Below are 13,205 nucleotides of genomic sequence, written 5' to 3' on the forward strand. Positions count from 1 at the left end.
TTCAAGTCTGTTCCTTAGGCAGGAAATCGATCTCCATCACTAGAAAACATACTGTTTGTATACATTTTAAATATATGATTTATATTTATCTACATATTTTGACTCCATATTACATACAGTGTAGTTATTCACTTTAATTTTTGATTTATTCATGTATTGACTGTTCATTTTATTGACTATGATGACACATAGAATAGTGATTACATTGATTACATAGGATATAGGTCTGCATATGTATTCCACTTCATACCTGACACACAGGACTTTCACAGAAAAGGAAAACATGTGTTACTATCTGCTTCTTACTCCACGATTCATTTTTTGGGAGTTCTGGCATATCAACTCATGGCCTACAAAGCCCAATTCATGAATGGGTAAGTGTCAACACGCCATCCTGGGCAAACTGAGCTGACAGGCAGTTCCCAGGACCTGAAAACAAGTCCCATCAGTTGACAAAATAAGAACAGATTGACACGCAGATGGTAGTATGCTAATAAATGTATATCTTTATAGAGTGCCAGAGGTGTCTATACATTATTCAGTTATATGCACTACATTCCTACCAATTCTTGGGTATTTATTATGCCTCCATGTAATTAATGTTATTGTTTTCATCATTAACAAACTATTAAGTAAATTAATCAGTGTCCTGAAATTATTGCATTCCTGTAATAATATTCTTTTAATGATTCATACATATTAAATAAAATCAGTCTCCTGAAATGATGCTGTCTAATTTTATAGGAGCATCATTCATGATCAATTCATTCAACCATGACATTGATAACATTCCATTGTTATTCCTATGTATGGGAACTAGTCTCTTAGTATCTCCTGCCATTGGTTGGTGCCATGACGGGGATTCGAAATCAGGGCCTACCTTGCCATGTGGGCCTATGGCTTCCCCAATAGTCTGCCAACCTTCAGAAATGCAAGAAGTACCCTTTGCAACAGTGTCATTCAGACCCAGGAGGGTCACCAGGAAATGAAAGAAAACGTAAAAAGGCCATCACACCACACTTTTTCTGTGCATTTTTTCCACACAAGGCCTGGGGTCTAGGATCCCGGGATCAGCTGTGGGTCTAGTGGTTGCACCCCAGCATAGGGTGATTGAAGCTGTGGCAGAGTTGCCACGACCTGAGCTCAAGCCCCCTGCTGAGGAGAAAAATTAAAAGAAATTAGCTCCCTGGCTTGCAATTCACCCTGTTTATTCTGCCAGGCTTTGGATTTGAACTCACGGTCTGGTAAATCTGCAGCACTGTGGAAGAAGGGGAAGCTCACCATATTTAAAGATAAGGAAGTCAGGCAGGCCTGTACTCTAGGCCTGAATTCAAGCCTCAGCCCTGGAGAACATACTATTTATATACATTGCAAAAACAGTATTTGTACTTACCTATGGATGTTCAGTCCATACACATTTGGTGTGGTTGTTCCTTGTACTTTTTGTTTTATTCATTTGTTTACCGTTGATTTTACTATGATGACACCCATTCCGTTTATTCCATTGATGACATCCTATCACATGGCATCTAGATTTGTAGACATGTACTCCAGCATGCCTGACACCCTGGACTCTCAGAAAAAAATAAAAAAATTTGCACACTTGGCTTCATACTCCATGATCAAATTGTTGGGAGTGTTGGGATCTGAACTCAGGGATTAGCAGGACCAATTGGTGAATAGTTCACAGTGAACACACCAGCCTGTGAGCAAATAAGGAGTTAGGCCATTCCCAGGATTTGACATTGATCCCCAGGATGGGCTACTGTAGTCATAAATTCATTATTTAAACAAAGGATCTATATTTACTTGTGTGGACAGCATCTTGTATTTGGTGTACTTCTCATTATTTTCTGTCTTATCCATGGAAGTATTGTGTGTTTTCCTGAGCATGGTTACAGATATAACCGTGTTTACATTGATGACAACCTATTGCTATGGCTATAGGACTTCCTATGCATTCTCCATCCTCGCTGAGACCCAGGACTTTCACAGGACAGGAAAAGAGGTGAATTGATGGGCTTCTCACATCAGGATTCACTTTTTATCAGTGTTGGGATGTGAACTCAGAGCCTAGCAGTTCTAATTGGGGAAAGGGTCAAAGTGAGGACACCAGCCTATGAGCAACCAAGGAGATAGGCCATTCCCAGAACCTGACATCCAGTCCCAGGGAGGGCTAGATAGGCATAAATTCATAATTTCAACATAGGATCTATATTTACATACCTGTAAGGACAGTAGCTTGCATTTGGTGCACTTCTCCTTATTTTGTGTCTAATTCCTGAAGGTATTGTGTATTTTGTTGAGTATGGTGACAGTAATAACTGTGCTGACATGGATGACAACCTGTTCCCATGGTTATAGGGTTGGTTATGCATTCTCCATCCTAGTTGAGTTCCGGTACTTTTACAAGAGAGGAAAACATGTGCAACAACTGGCTTCTGACAACAGAATGAAAATTTTGTCAGTACTGGGATGTAAACTGAGGAATTGGTAGCTCTGTTGCACTTTGGGGGAAGGAGAAGCTCACAATCCTTGAAGACTAGAATGTCAGGCCTGACCCAGAGCCTGATTTGAAGCCCCAACACTGGAAAAATAACAAGCCCACCTTTTTTAAACATAGGATTTCTCTTTACCTGCAGGTATGGTATGCTCCTTGCATTCAGTGTAGTTATTCTTTTAATTGTGTCTTATTCATGGATGTATTATGTATTTTATTGAGTATGGTGATAGATATAACTGTGCTGACATGGATGACAACCTATTCCCATGGCTATAGAGTTGCCTATATAGCATTTTGCATCCTCGCTGAGACCCAGGACATTCACAGGATAGGAAAACAGGTCGATCAATTGGCTTCTCACATTTAGGTGAACCTTTTGGCAGTGCTGGTATTTGAACTCAAGACCCAATTGGTGAAAGCGTCCTAGTGAGCACACCAGCCTGTGAGCCACTAAGGGGCTAGGCCATTCCCATGACCCGAGATGGAGCCCTGGTGGGGGCCAATATCGTCATAAATTCATCATTTAAACAGAGGATCTATATTTCCATACATGGATGGGCAGCCTCTTGCATTCGGTGTAGTCATTGTCTTTGTTTTGTGTCTTATTCATTGATGTATTTTGTATAGGATGACAGATATAACTGTGGTGACCTGGATCACAACCTATTGCCATGAGTATAGAGTTGCCTATACATTCTGCATCCTAGCTGAAACCCAGTAATTGCACAGCACAGGAAAACTGGTGCAATAGCTGGCTTCTCACATCAGGGTGAATTTTTGGCAGTGTTGGGATTTGAACTTTGGGCCTAGGAGGCCCAACTGCCCAATGGGCCCTAGTGATCACACCAGACTGTAAGCCACTAAGGAGATGGACTGTTCCCAGGAACAGAGATCGAGCACCAGGGAGGCCACAATTGTCCTGAATGCATCATTTAAACATGGGATGTATGTTCAAATCCGTGTGTGGACTGCATTGTGAATTTAGTGTAGTTATTCTATTTTGTATGCTATTCACGGATGTAATTTGTATTTTCTTCAGTATATGATGACAGGTATAACTGGGCTCACATGGTAACAACCTATTCCCATGGCCCCCGGGTGGCCCATGCATTCTCCATCCTAGTTGAGACACAGGACTCGCATAGGAAAGGAACACAAGTGCAACAATTGGCTTTTGACATAAGGATGAATCTTTTGGCACTGCTGGGATCTGAATTTGGGGACCAGCAGACCCAATTGACGAACGGGTCCATGTATGCACACCAGTCTGTGAGCCACTAAGGAGTAAGGCCATTCCCAGGACCTGAGATGGACCCACAGGTGGGGATATGGGGGGAAGGCACACCACAGTCCTCCATTCATAAGTTGAAGGTAGTATGCAAATAAGTACACATTTGTATAGAGTAGGAGAGATGATAACCTGTGATGGAATCCAATCTACCATGTGTCTACTGATTCTTGGATCTTTCCAGATGCCTTCATTTCATGACTGTGATGATTATTGTCACACTTAATCTACACTGCTGTACAACTAAGCGATATCCCATGAGTCTTGCCTATCATTTCCTAGTCACATCATGCATGAACTACTCATTCAAGGATGAGATCGATCGCATTCCATGACTTTTCCTGGTCCAGAAACCAGTATCTCGGGATTTCCCACCATTGCTTTCTCATGGGGGTTGGCTGAGTTCAAGCCTCACGCATGGAAAACATACTCCTTATTTACATTTTAAAGATAGGATTTATGCTTCCATACATATGTCCAGTAGATACCGTGTTTGGTGTGGTAGGATTTATACTTCCATACAGATGTTCAGTCCGTATCCTGTTTTGTGTGGTTATTCATTTTATTTCTCGTTTTATTCATTTATTTACGATTTATTTTATTGACTTTGATGACACCTATACCATTTATTACAATGTTTACATCCTATCACATACCATCTTGATTTGTAGATGTGTTCTTCATCATGCCTGACACCCTGGACTATCCCAGAAAAGGAAAACATGTGTCACACTTGGCTTCTTACTCAAAGATTAAATTTTTGGCAGTGCGGGGATCTGAACTCAGGGCCTAGCAGGCCCATTCATGATTGGGTGAATGGGAGCACAGAAGCCTCTAGTCAATAAAGCTGTCAGGTGGTTCCCAGGCACTGAGATCAAGCCCCAAGTTTGGCTAAAACAGCAATACATGCATAGGCAGAGGGTGGTTTACAAATAAATATATATTGTTAAAGAGTTCCAGAGCTGTCTATCTATGAGTGAGTGACGTCTACTACGTTCCTACCAACTCTTAGGTATTTATTATATCGCCATTGAAATAATATTCTTTTCATGCTTAATAAACTATTAATTAAGATCAATCCTAGGATTATTGCATCCAATTTTAGACTAGACAAATGCATGAACTACTCTTTCAATGTGTATTCTTTTTCATAGGAACGACTCTTTTGTGATCTCCTGCCATTGGAAGGTGTTAGGATTAGGATCTGAAACCAGGGCCTATGTTGACATGTTGGCTTATGGCTTCCCTGATAGCCTGCCAAGCCATCAGCAATGGCCGGCCAGGTCCACTTTGTAACCATGTCATTCAGACCCAGGATGGTCACCATGCAAAAAAAATTATAAAACCCTGAGCCCTCTACAGCTCACCACTTTTTGTGCTGTTCTGCTTTTTTTTCTTCCTACAAGCCCTCTGGGCCTAGGGTCCCAGGATAGGCTGTGGGTCCCGAGGCTGCACCCCATCCTAGGGAGAGTGAAGCTCAGTCAGAGTTGCCATGACCTGAATTCAAGCCCCGGGGTTGGCAAAATTAATGAACTAATTAATTAATTAATTAACTTACTAACTAACTAAATTGAAATAATAAAGCTCCCTGGTTTGGAATTTCTACCGGTTTTCTTTCCTATCCTGGGATTTGAATTCAGAGTCTTGATGAAAGTGTAGCAATATGACAGAAGGTGCAGCATTGCCACTACTTGAGTTCAAACCCCATGCCAAGCCAAAAATAAATAATTAAGTCACTGACCTCGACAGGGAAAGTTAGTTGTGAAGATTGGAGGGAAGGGATGGTAGGGTGAAAATAAATGAGGAGGCAACAATGCTCAATAGGAAATGTACTCATTACTTTGCTCATCTAACTGTGACCCCTCTGTACAACATTTTTACAGTAAAAAATGTACAAAAATTATGTAGTGCTCAAAAAGCACTTTGGGGGTAAGGGAAGGATGTCTGAGTAGCTGTACAAAATTCTACACTGATATTTTTTAAGGTTCAGTATGGAACTGATTAAACATAACTGCTTCTGTTACATATATTAAGTCACTGTCTTGTAACTGGGGCCGGTATTTCTGCCATTGCTGGGATTTGAGCTCACTGTCTAAGTAACACTTTTGCACCATGGTTGAAGGCTAAGTGCACTCTTCTTGAGGAAATGATTTTCAAGCTAGATTTTCCAGGACCTGAATTAAGGCCCTGCAATAGAAAAAATACTTGTATACATGTGTAATATATGATATATAGGTACATATGTATGTTTATTTGATATTATGATTATTATTATTGATGTATTTAATATTATTTTATTCATTTTATTGTTTATTGTATTTAGTATTATTATACACATAATATTAATTATGTTTTGTACATCTATTATAAAATTATACAAAATAATTTAGTACATTGACTCACTTTTCATTAATACTTTATTAAGTGTTGAAACATGATACATAATTAAATGGAGGCATTTGTCAAGTCATCACATCATTAGAGTCTGTCCCCAGTATGAGCTTTGTCTTATTTATCTTTGGACAACTTCCTATAGGGATTTATTTATATGACTTATACGCAGAAGCCTTTTCTTGTGGACAGGCAAGTTGAGGGATAAAATCATGAGGTTGGGGCTGGGAATGTGGCTAAGTGGTACAGAGCTTTCTCAGCATGCATGAATGCCAGGGTTTCAATCCTCAGTCCCACATACTCAGAAAAATCCAGAAGCTATGGTGTGGCTCAAGTGGTAGAGGGCAAACCTTGAGAAAAAGAAGCTCAGAAACAGTACCCAGTCCCTAATTTCAAGCCTAGGTCTGGCAAAAACAATACGCCAGATTCCAGTGGCTCTGGAAACCTACTTTCTTAGAAGGCTGTGATCTGAAGATCACAGTTTGAAGATAGCCTAGGGAAGGAAAGCCTGTTAGACTCTTACCTCCAATGAACCATCAAAAAACCCAATGTGGCACTGTGGGTTAAGTGGTAGAGTGTTTGCCTTGAGCTGAGTGGCTCTGCTGTTGTACACCAGAATTGGAGTCAGACCTCAAGGTTCAAGTGTAACACATCCATTAGCCCAGCCTCTCAGACTCTAGCATTATCAACTTTTGTCCTACAGGGTTCTGAAAGGCCCACTGTTGCAAGTCTTAATATGATTGCCAAGACCCTTTGTGATAATCAGTTGACTTGTATTTTCAATGTCATTACAGTTCTGACCCTAGCAGAGAACCAATAGCTCATGCCCATCACCCTAGCTCAGGAGGCTGAGGTCTCTATCACAGGGTGAAACCAGCCAGGGCAGGGAAGTCTAGGACACTCTGACTTCCAGTTCTGAAAGGTCAGATGCTCAAGAGATTCCTGTGTTTCCCTTGGTGAGGAGAAGTTACTTGCACTCTAAATGTTCTTGGAGTTCTTGAGCTACAAATGGAAAGAAATATTATTGATCCATCCTGGGTTCAAATGAAGTTCTCAAGATCCAAGACCTAGCCCTGTTAGCAGGAAGAACTGCAGTGTAACAATGTATTTGAAGGACAGAAAACAGTTTCAAAAGCTAGGCTAGTTGCAGAGACCTAGGCCTGCAGGATTAGGAGGCAGAATGTACACACTCTACAGGGAAGTGAGCTGCAAAACCACTTCATTCATTCCAGGCACAACCAGTAATGGGGGAAACCTGAAACATTTGTTAGAGTTCCAGCAGGGTCAGGCTTTTCTCAGCCTCTTCAAACGATGACTAATTAACCTTTCTCCCTCAGGTGAAAGGAGCCTCGGGCTATCTTTAGGTTACCAATAGAGAGCCAGTTTAGTAGGGGAGAGGGGCGGAACAGAGTAGAAAAACCCTGCTCTCTGGTCTTAGGGAGTGGGTTTTTGACTCTCTATCAGTCTGGTTTGAAGACCCTTCTATCTCTGCCAGTCCATTCTCCTTCCTTCATTCTCTACATCATTAATGCAAATCCCCAGTCCAAGGAGGGGCAGGGCCATTTCTCTTCTGGACCCAAGAAGCTGAGGTAGGACCTGGCTCTGCCCTCTTGATTCTGGGGCTCTTGGCTGCCTGAGAATTGGGACAGAGACAATCATCCTGTTCTGCATTTGTGTGAATGTGATGCTGGTGTCCTGGCACACTGCAGAAAGCCTCATGACTGGGAATTGTTCCCTTCCTTAATTCTGAGGTGAAAAACAGCTTCATCTATCAACTTTCTTTCTTTTCTTTTCTCTCTCTCTCTTTCTTTCTTTCTTTATTTCTCTCTTTCTTTCTTTCTTTCTTCCTTCCTTCCTTTCTTCCTTCCTTCCTTCCTTCCTTCCTTCCTTCCTTCCTTCCTTCCTTCCTTCCTTCCTTCCTTCCTTCCTTCCTTTCTTTCTTTCTTTCTTTCTTTCTTTCTTTCTGTCTTTTTTCTGTCTTTCTTTCTGTCTTTCTTTCTTTCTTTCTTTCTTTCTTTCTCTTTCTTTCTTCCTTTCTTTCTTTCTTTCTTTCTTTCTTCCTTTCTTTCTTTCTTTCTTTCTTTCTTTCTTCTTTCTTCCTTTCTTTCTTTCTTTCTTTCTTTCTTCTTCCTTCCTTCCTTCCTTCCTTCCTTCCTTCCTTCCTTCCTTCCTTCCTTCCTTCCTTCCTTTCTTCTTCTTTCTTTCTTTCTTTCTTTCTTTCTTTCTTTCTTTCTTTCTTTCTTTCTTTCTTTCTTTCTTTCTTTCTTTCTTTCTTTCTTGGTAGCTATCTCTTTGTCAGTTGTTGGGTTGAACTCAAGGCCTGGGCACTGTCTCTAGCACTCTGCTACTTGAGCAAAAGCACATATTCTGGCTTTGTCTGTGTACGGGTGCCTGAGGAATCAAACCCAGGGCTTCTTGCATGCTAGGCAAGCACTCTCTCAATAATCCATATTCCCAGCCCTTTCATTTTTTTCTTAATGATAGGTTTTACATAAGTATGCTACCATTTTATGTTCTCAAGTTTAATTTTCTGAATACCGGTTACTTCTAAGAAACCTGATCTGCTCTTCCCCTGCCTAATTTGTGACTGTTCCTGCATTGGCCTCATAATAAATTTGTAAATAAAGGCTGCTGAGAGCTTCAGTGTGCATAATATAAAGACAGAGGCCTAGAACCCTGGAAGAGAAAAGCAATGGACCTGAAATGAAGAGAATGATGCAGTATGCACAGCTAGCATATCTGAAAAATAAACCACTAAATAAAAGCAGAAGCATTGCATAGGTCTGTTTGCACTATGGGAGGTTATATACATACACACATAAGTAGGTAGGGCACTGATACATAAACTTGGCCTTCTCTTTTTGAATTTTTTGTGGCCATCTCAGGGTTTAAACTCAGGGCCCCATGTGTTCCTGAGCTGCTTTGCTCAAGGCTGAGACCCTACCACAACCACAGCTCCACTTATCACCATCTCATAGTTAATTGGACATAAGCAATTCCCAGGCTTTCCTGTCTGGTCTGGATTGTATCTCCTGCTCAGTTTTTTCTCTGAAAGCAGGAGCTCAATCCTCTGGGCAACTGCTCCACTTCTGGTTCTCTGGTGGTTTTTTTGGAGAAAATTGTCTCAGAGACTCTACTGCTCGGCTGGCTTGAATGGCGATATTCTGAGGAGGCTTCAAGTCGTTTCCTCAGGGATTCACTGAGGAGCCTCTCCACATAAAACCTTAGTCGAAATATCGAGGGCTGCTAGAGAAAAATGGAAACATTGTTATACCCAAGTCGCAGGACCCCCACCAGAAAGACCACAAAGAGTCAGACATTACAGCTGTTTTAAGGTTTTACTTAAACGAGCTGCAGCTCGGGCCTCATCCTACACTCCGACACAGCATAGCCTAGGCGGAAAGCATCAAGCTGAAGATTTGCAGGGTTTATAAAGGCACACAACCAATCAGGTGTTTGGATTACCACCACATGTTGCTCTGCTGGAAACAAGCAACAAATGGTCACTGCCTCAAAACTTTAACCCTTCATTCCTCCCCTTGAATTATGGTCCTGAGACACCATCTTGTGGCTCTGGCCCAAAACTAAACTCCAACAGCTCTTGATTTTGAATGGGTAGGGTCCCTCTCTGACCTTAGCCATTCTATTAAACAACAATACCAATAACAATCAGTTCATTTTTCTTTTCTTGAGGCGTATGCGGAGTGGTTGGGTAGGATGCTTGGAGACTTCCCCATGTTTCCCACGGTTGTCCACGGCAAAGCGGTCAGCTGTTCTGGTTTGGGAGCAGTGGATCCAAGCAGCAATGCCATCCACCTTAAGGGCAGTAGGTGTAGCCAGTAGTACCATGTAAGGTCCCTTCCATCAAGGTTCCAGAGATCTCACGTTGTGCCTTCAAACAAACACCCAGTCCCCTGTTTTAAACAAATTGGGGGTAGGAATAGAAGCAGAATCATATAATGCTCTAAGCTGGGGCCCCATCTTCTTATGCACCAGCTGTAAATAGTCAAGCTTACACAGAAATTCAGTATCATCCAAATCAGCAAGCAATTCAGTCTGGAGGCTAGGTTGGAAGGTGTCCATACATTATTTCAGAAGGTGTAAAGCCAAGCTGATAGGGTAAATTTCTTACTCTAAACAGGGCAAAAGGAAGCAGCGATACCCAGTCTGCACCAGTCTCCAAGGCCAATTTAGTTAAGGTCTCTTTTAGAGTCCTATTCATTCTTTCTACCTGCCCTGAACTCTCGGGTCTATAAGCACAGTGCAATTTCCAATCCATCTCCAGTGCAGCGGCTATTCCCTGACTTACTTTTGAGACCAAGGCCAGTCCATTGTCCTGCCAGATGGTGGATGGGAAGCCATACATGTGTAGGATTTCTTCCAGGATCTTCTTAGACATGATCTTCTTAGTCTCATGCTTTGTTGGGTAGGCTTTGACCCATCCTGAAAAGGTGTCTACAAAAAGTAGCAAGTATTTATATCCAAATTTTCCAGTTATAATTTCTGTGGTCTACTTCCCAATACACACCTGGCCTGTCTCCATGGAGGTGAGCTCCTTTTGTAACCAGTTGATTGGGGCAATTGGTGAGCTGACAGGCTTTAAAATTTTTAACAATGTCCTCAATGAGTTGATTTCCTTGCCTGATTTTTACTTCTGAGTGTCAGCAAGTCCTGCATTCTTCGGGTTCCTATGTGAGACACCCGATAGATTCTCATAAGAATTCCCTTGCCCAATCTTTGTGTCAAGATAAGTTTCCCCTCACCAGTTTTCCATCAGTCTTCATTTCTTTCTCTGTTCAGGGGTTTATAGGCCATGAAAATTTTCTTTATTCACTCCAAGACTTCTTGTGAGTACTGAGGCTCAAGAGGCATAGCTCGTGGCCCTGGGTCTACTTCCACTCTGGGCTTGAGGGCCGCCTCTTTAGCTGCCTGATCGGCCAAGTTATTTCCTTTGGTTATTGAATCAGTTATCTTTTGATGGCCAGGAGAGTGCATAATGGCAATCTTTGCTGGTTCCCATAAGGCCTGGATGAGGCTTAAAATTTCTTGTTTGTTTTTAATAGCCTTTCCCTCAGTAGTCAACAGCCCCCTCTCTTGGTAAATGGTTCCATGGACATGCACAGTGGCAAAAGCATACTGACTGTGTGTAAATGTTTAGTCTCTTCCCTTTTTCCATCTGTAGGGCTTTTGTTAGTGCCACTAGTTCTGTTCTTTGTGCAGACGTTTCCTGGGGGAGTGCTTCTGCCCACACTATCTCAGTGTCCGTGGTGACTGCTGCACCGGCGTACCTTTTTCCATCTCAAATGAAACTGCTGCTGTCTGTGAACCAGGTATGCTCGGCATGCGATAGTGGCCAGTCCAACAAGTCTGGCCTCTTTTCCTTGGACTGGTTGCTCTTTTCATGCTCAATTTCATGTTCTCTGTCCTTCCTTTCCTGTCTTTGCTACTCTGTCTCTCTCTTATTGTAAACCTTTTCTGCCGCAGCTACTAGATCCCTAATAGACTTTTCACCAAGACTGTCTAGAGCCTGCAACTTTCACTCTATGTATGGTGCAGCTTGACTTATATAGGCAAACAATCATCTGAGCTGACTCCTGGGTCTCGAGATCATATGGGGTATATTGACTACAAGCTTCTATGAGCCGTTCAAGATATGCTGCCGGACTTTCACTTCCTCCCTGTCTAAGATAATAAACTTTGGCCATATTAGTAGGTTGGCAAGCTGCCGCCTTGAAACCTGCCAACAGAGCCTCGCGATAGATGAGGAGTCGCTCCCTACCTTGAACCATATTGTAGTCCCATGTTGGTTGGATCACAGGAAAATAGGCAGGGATCATGGCAGGATCCATGACAGGTGCTCCTGTGGGGCCAGGTATATGTTTCTGGGCCACCTCTTGGATACAGTCTCTCTCTTTGGTGGTAAAAAAAAGACTTGGAAAAGCTGATTACAATCATCCCAAGTGGGCTGATGAGTAAAGTGAATAGTTTCAAGCAAACTAATTAAATCCTGGTGTTTCTCAGAAAAGGGGGCATTTTGTGTGTGCCAATTGTATAGGGCACTGGTAGAAAATGACCAATATTGGAGTTGCTGTTGACCATCTACATACACAGGACCTACAGTGCATAAGGGAAAAACAGCTGCATTAGAAGGGGGATTGATCCCATGGCACCGTGGAGTGACTGGCCCCTCAGAAAGTTTAAGCGCAGGTGCCGAGGATTCTATAGCTCCCTCCTCCTCTTGACCATTCTCAGATTCTGCAAAAAGAACCTGGAAAGGAGATTATGGGGGTTGATACATTTCTTCTTCCAAGTTATCTCCCTGAAAAACTGGGGGTTACCTCTTCTTTACCTCTCCCAGTTTCTTTTTGTAAGTCTAGGGGGCTAGATGGAGTGGTGCTCATGGTTTCTAGTCCCATCAGTTGTACAGTCCAAAAATCAATAAACAGTACAAACAAAACACACGCAGGCCTGACAGTTATCAAAAAAAGCTTACGAAGTGGAGATTTCCCAAATTGGTACACTGAGTCCTGTCATGGCGGGGTTCCACACCCATACCCCACAGCAGAAGGAGCAGAGCCAGAGGGGCAAGTTAGGCCTCGGTTAGGAGGCCCTCTTGGTCAGTTCAGGCCCAACACAGAAACAACCCCCTTCCCAAAATTCACACGGCGGTGTTTCAAGAACCAAGCCCCCAGCTTGCCTGCCCCACTCAGTGGGGTTCCAACTCCCTCCCCACATGGCAGGGTTCCAAGGACCCCCTCCCCACAAGAGGATCTGGGACTTCTCCCAGTTCCTTCAGGGTTGTTGTGCAAGCGCGTCTGCTTGGACAACCCTTTACTAATCGGAGCGGCCATCCTCACAAAGGAAAATGAAAGTAAAACAGACAAATGACAGGACAAGACAAATGAACAAAGATAGCGCTGTTTTACTTTTGGAGTCTGAGATCTCGGGGGTTTTTGGGGGGATCCCGGAGGGCCCCCACTAATGTTATACCCAGGTTGCAGGATCCCCACCAAGAAGACCATC

The sequence above is a fragment of the Dipodomys merriami genome, unplaced genomic scaffold (assembly GCF_024711535.1).
Source record: "Dipodomys merriami isolate MVZ:Mamm:240054 unplaced genomic scaffold, mDipMer1.0.p SCAF_240, whole genome shotgun sequence".
NCBI lineage: Eukaryota > Metazoa > Chordata > Mammalia > Rodentia > Heteromyidae > Dipodomys > Dipodomys merriami.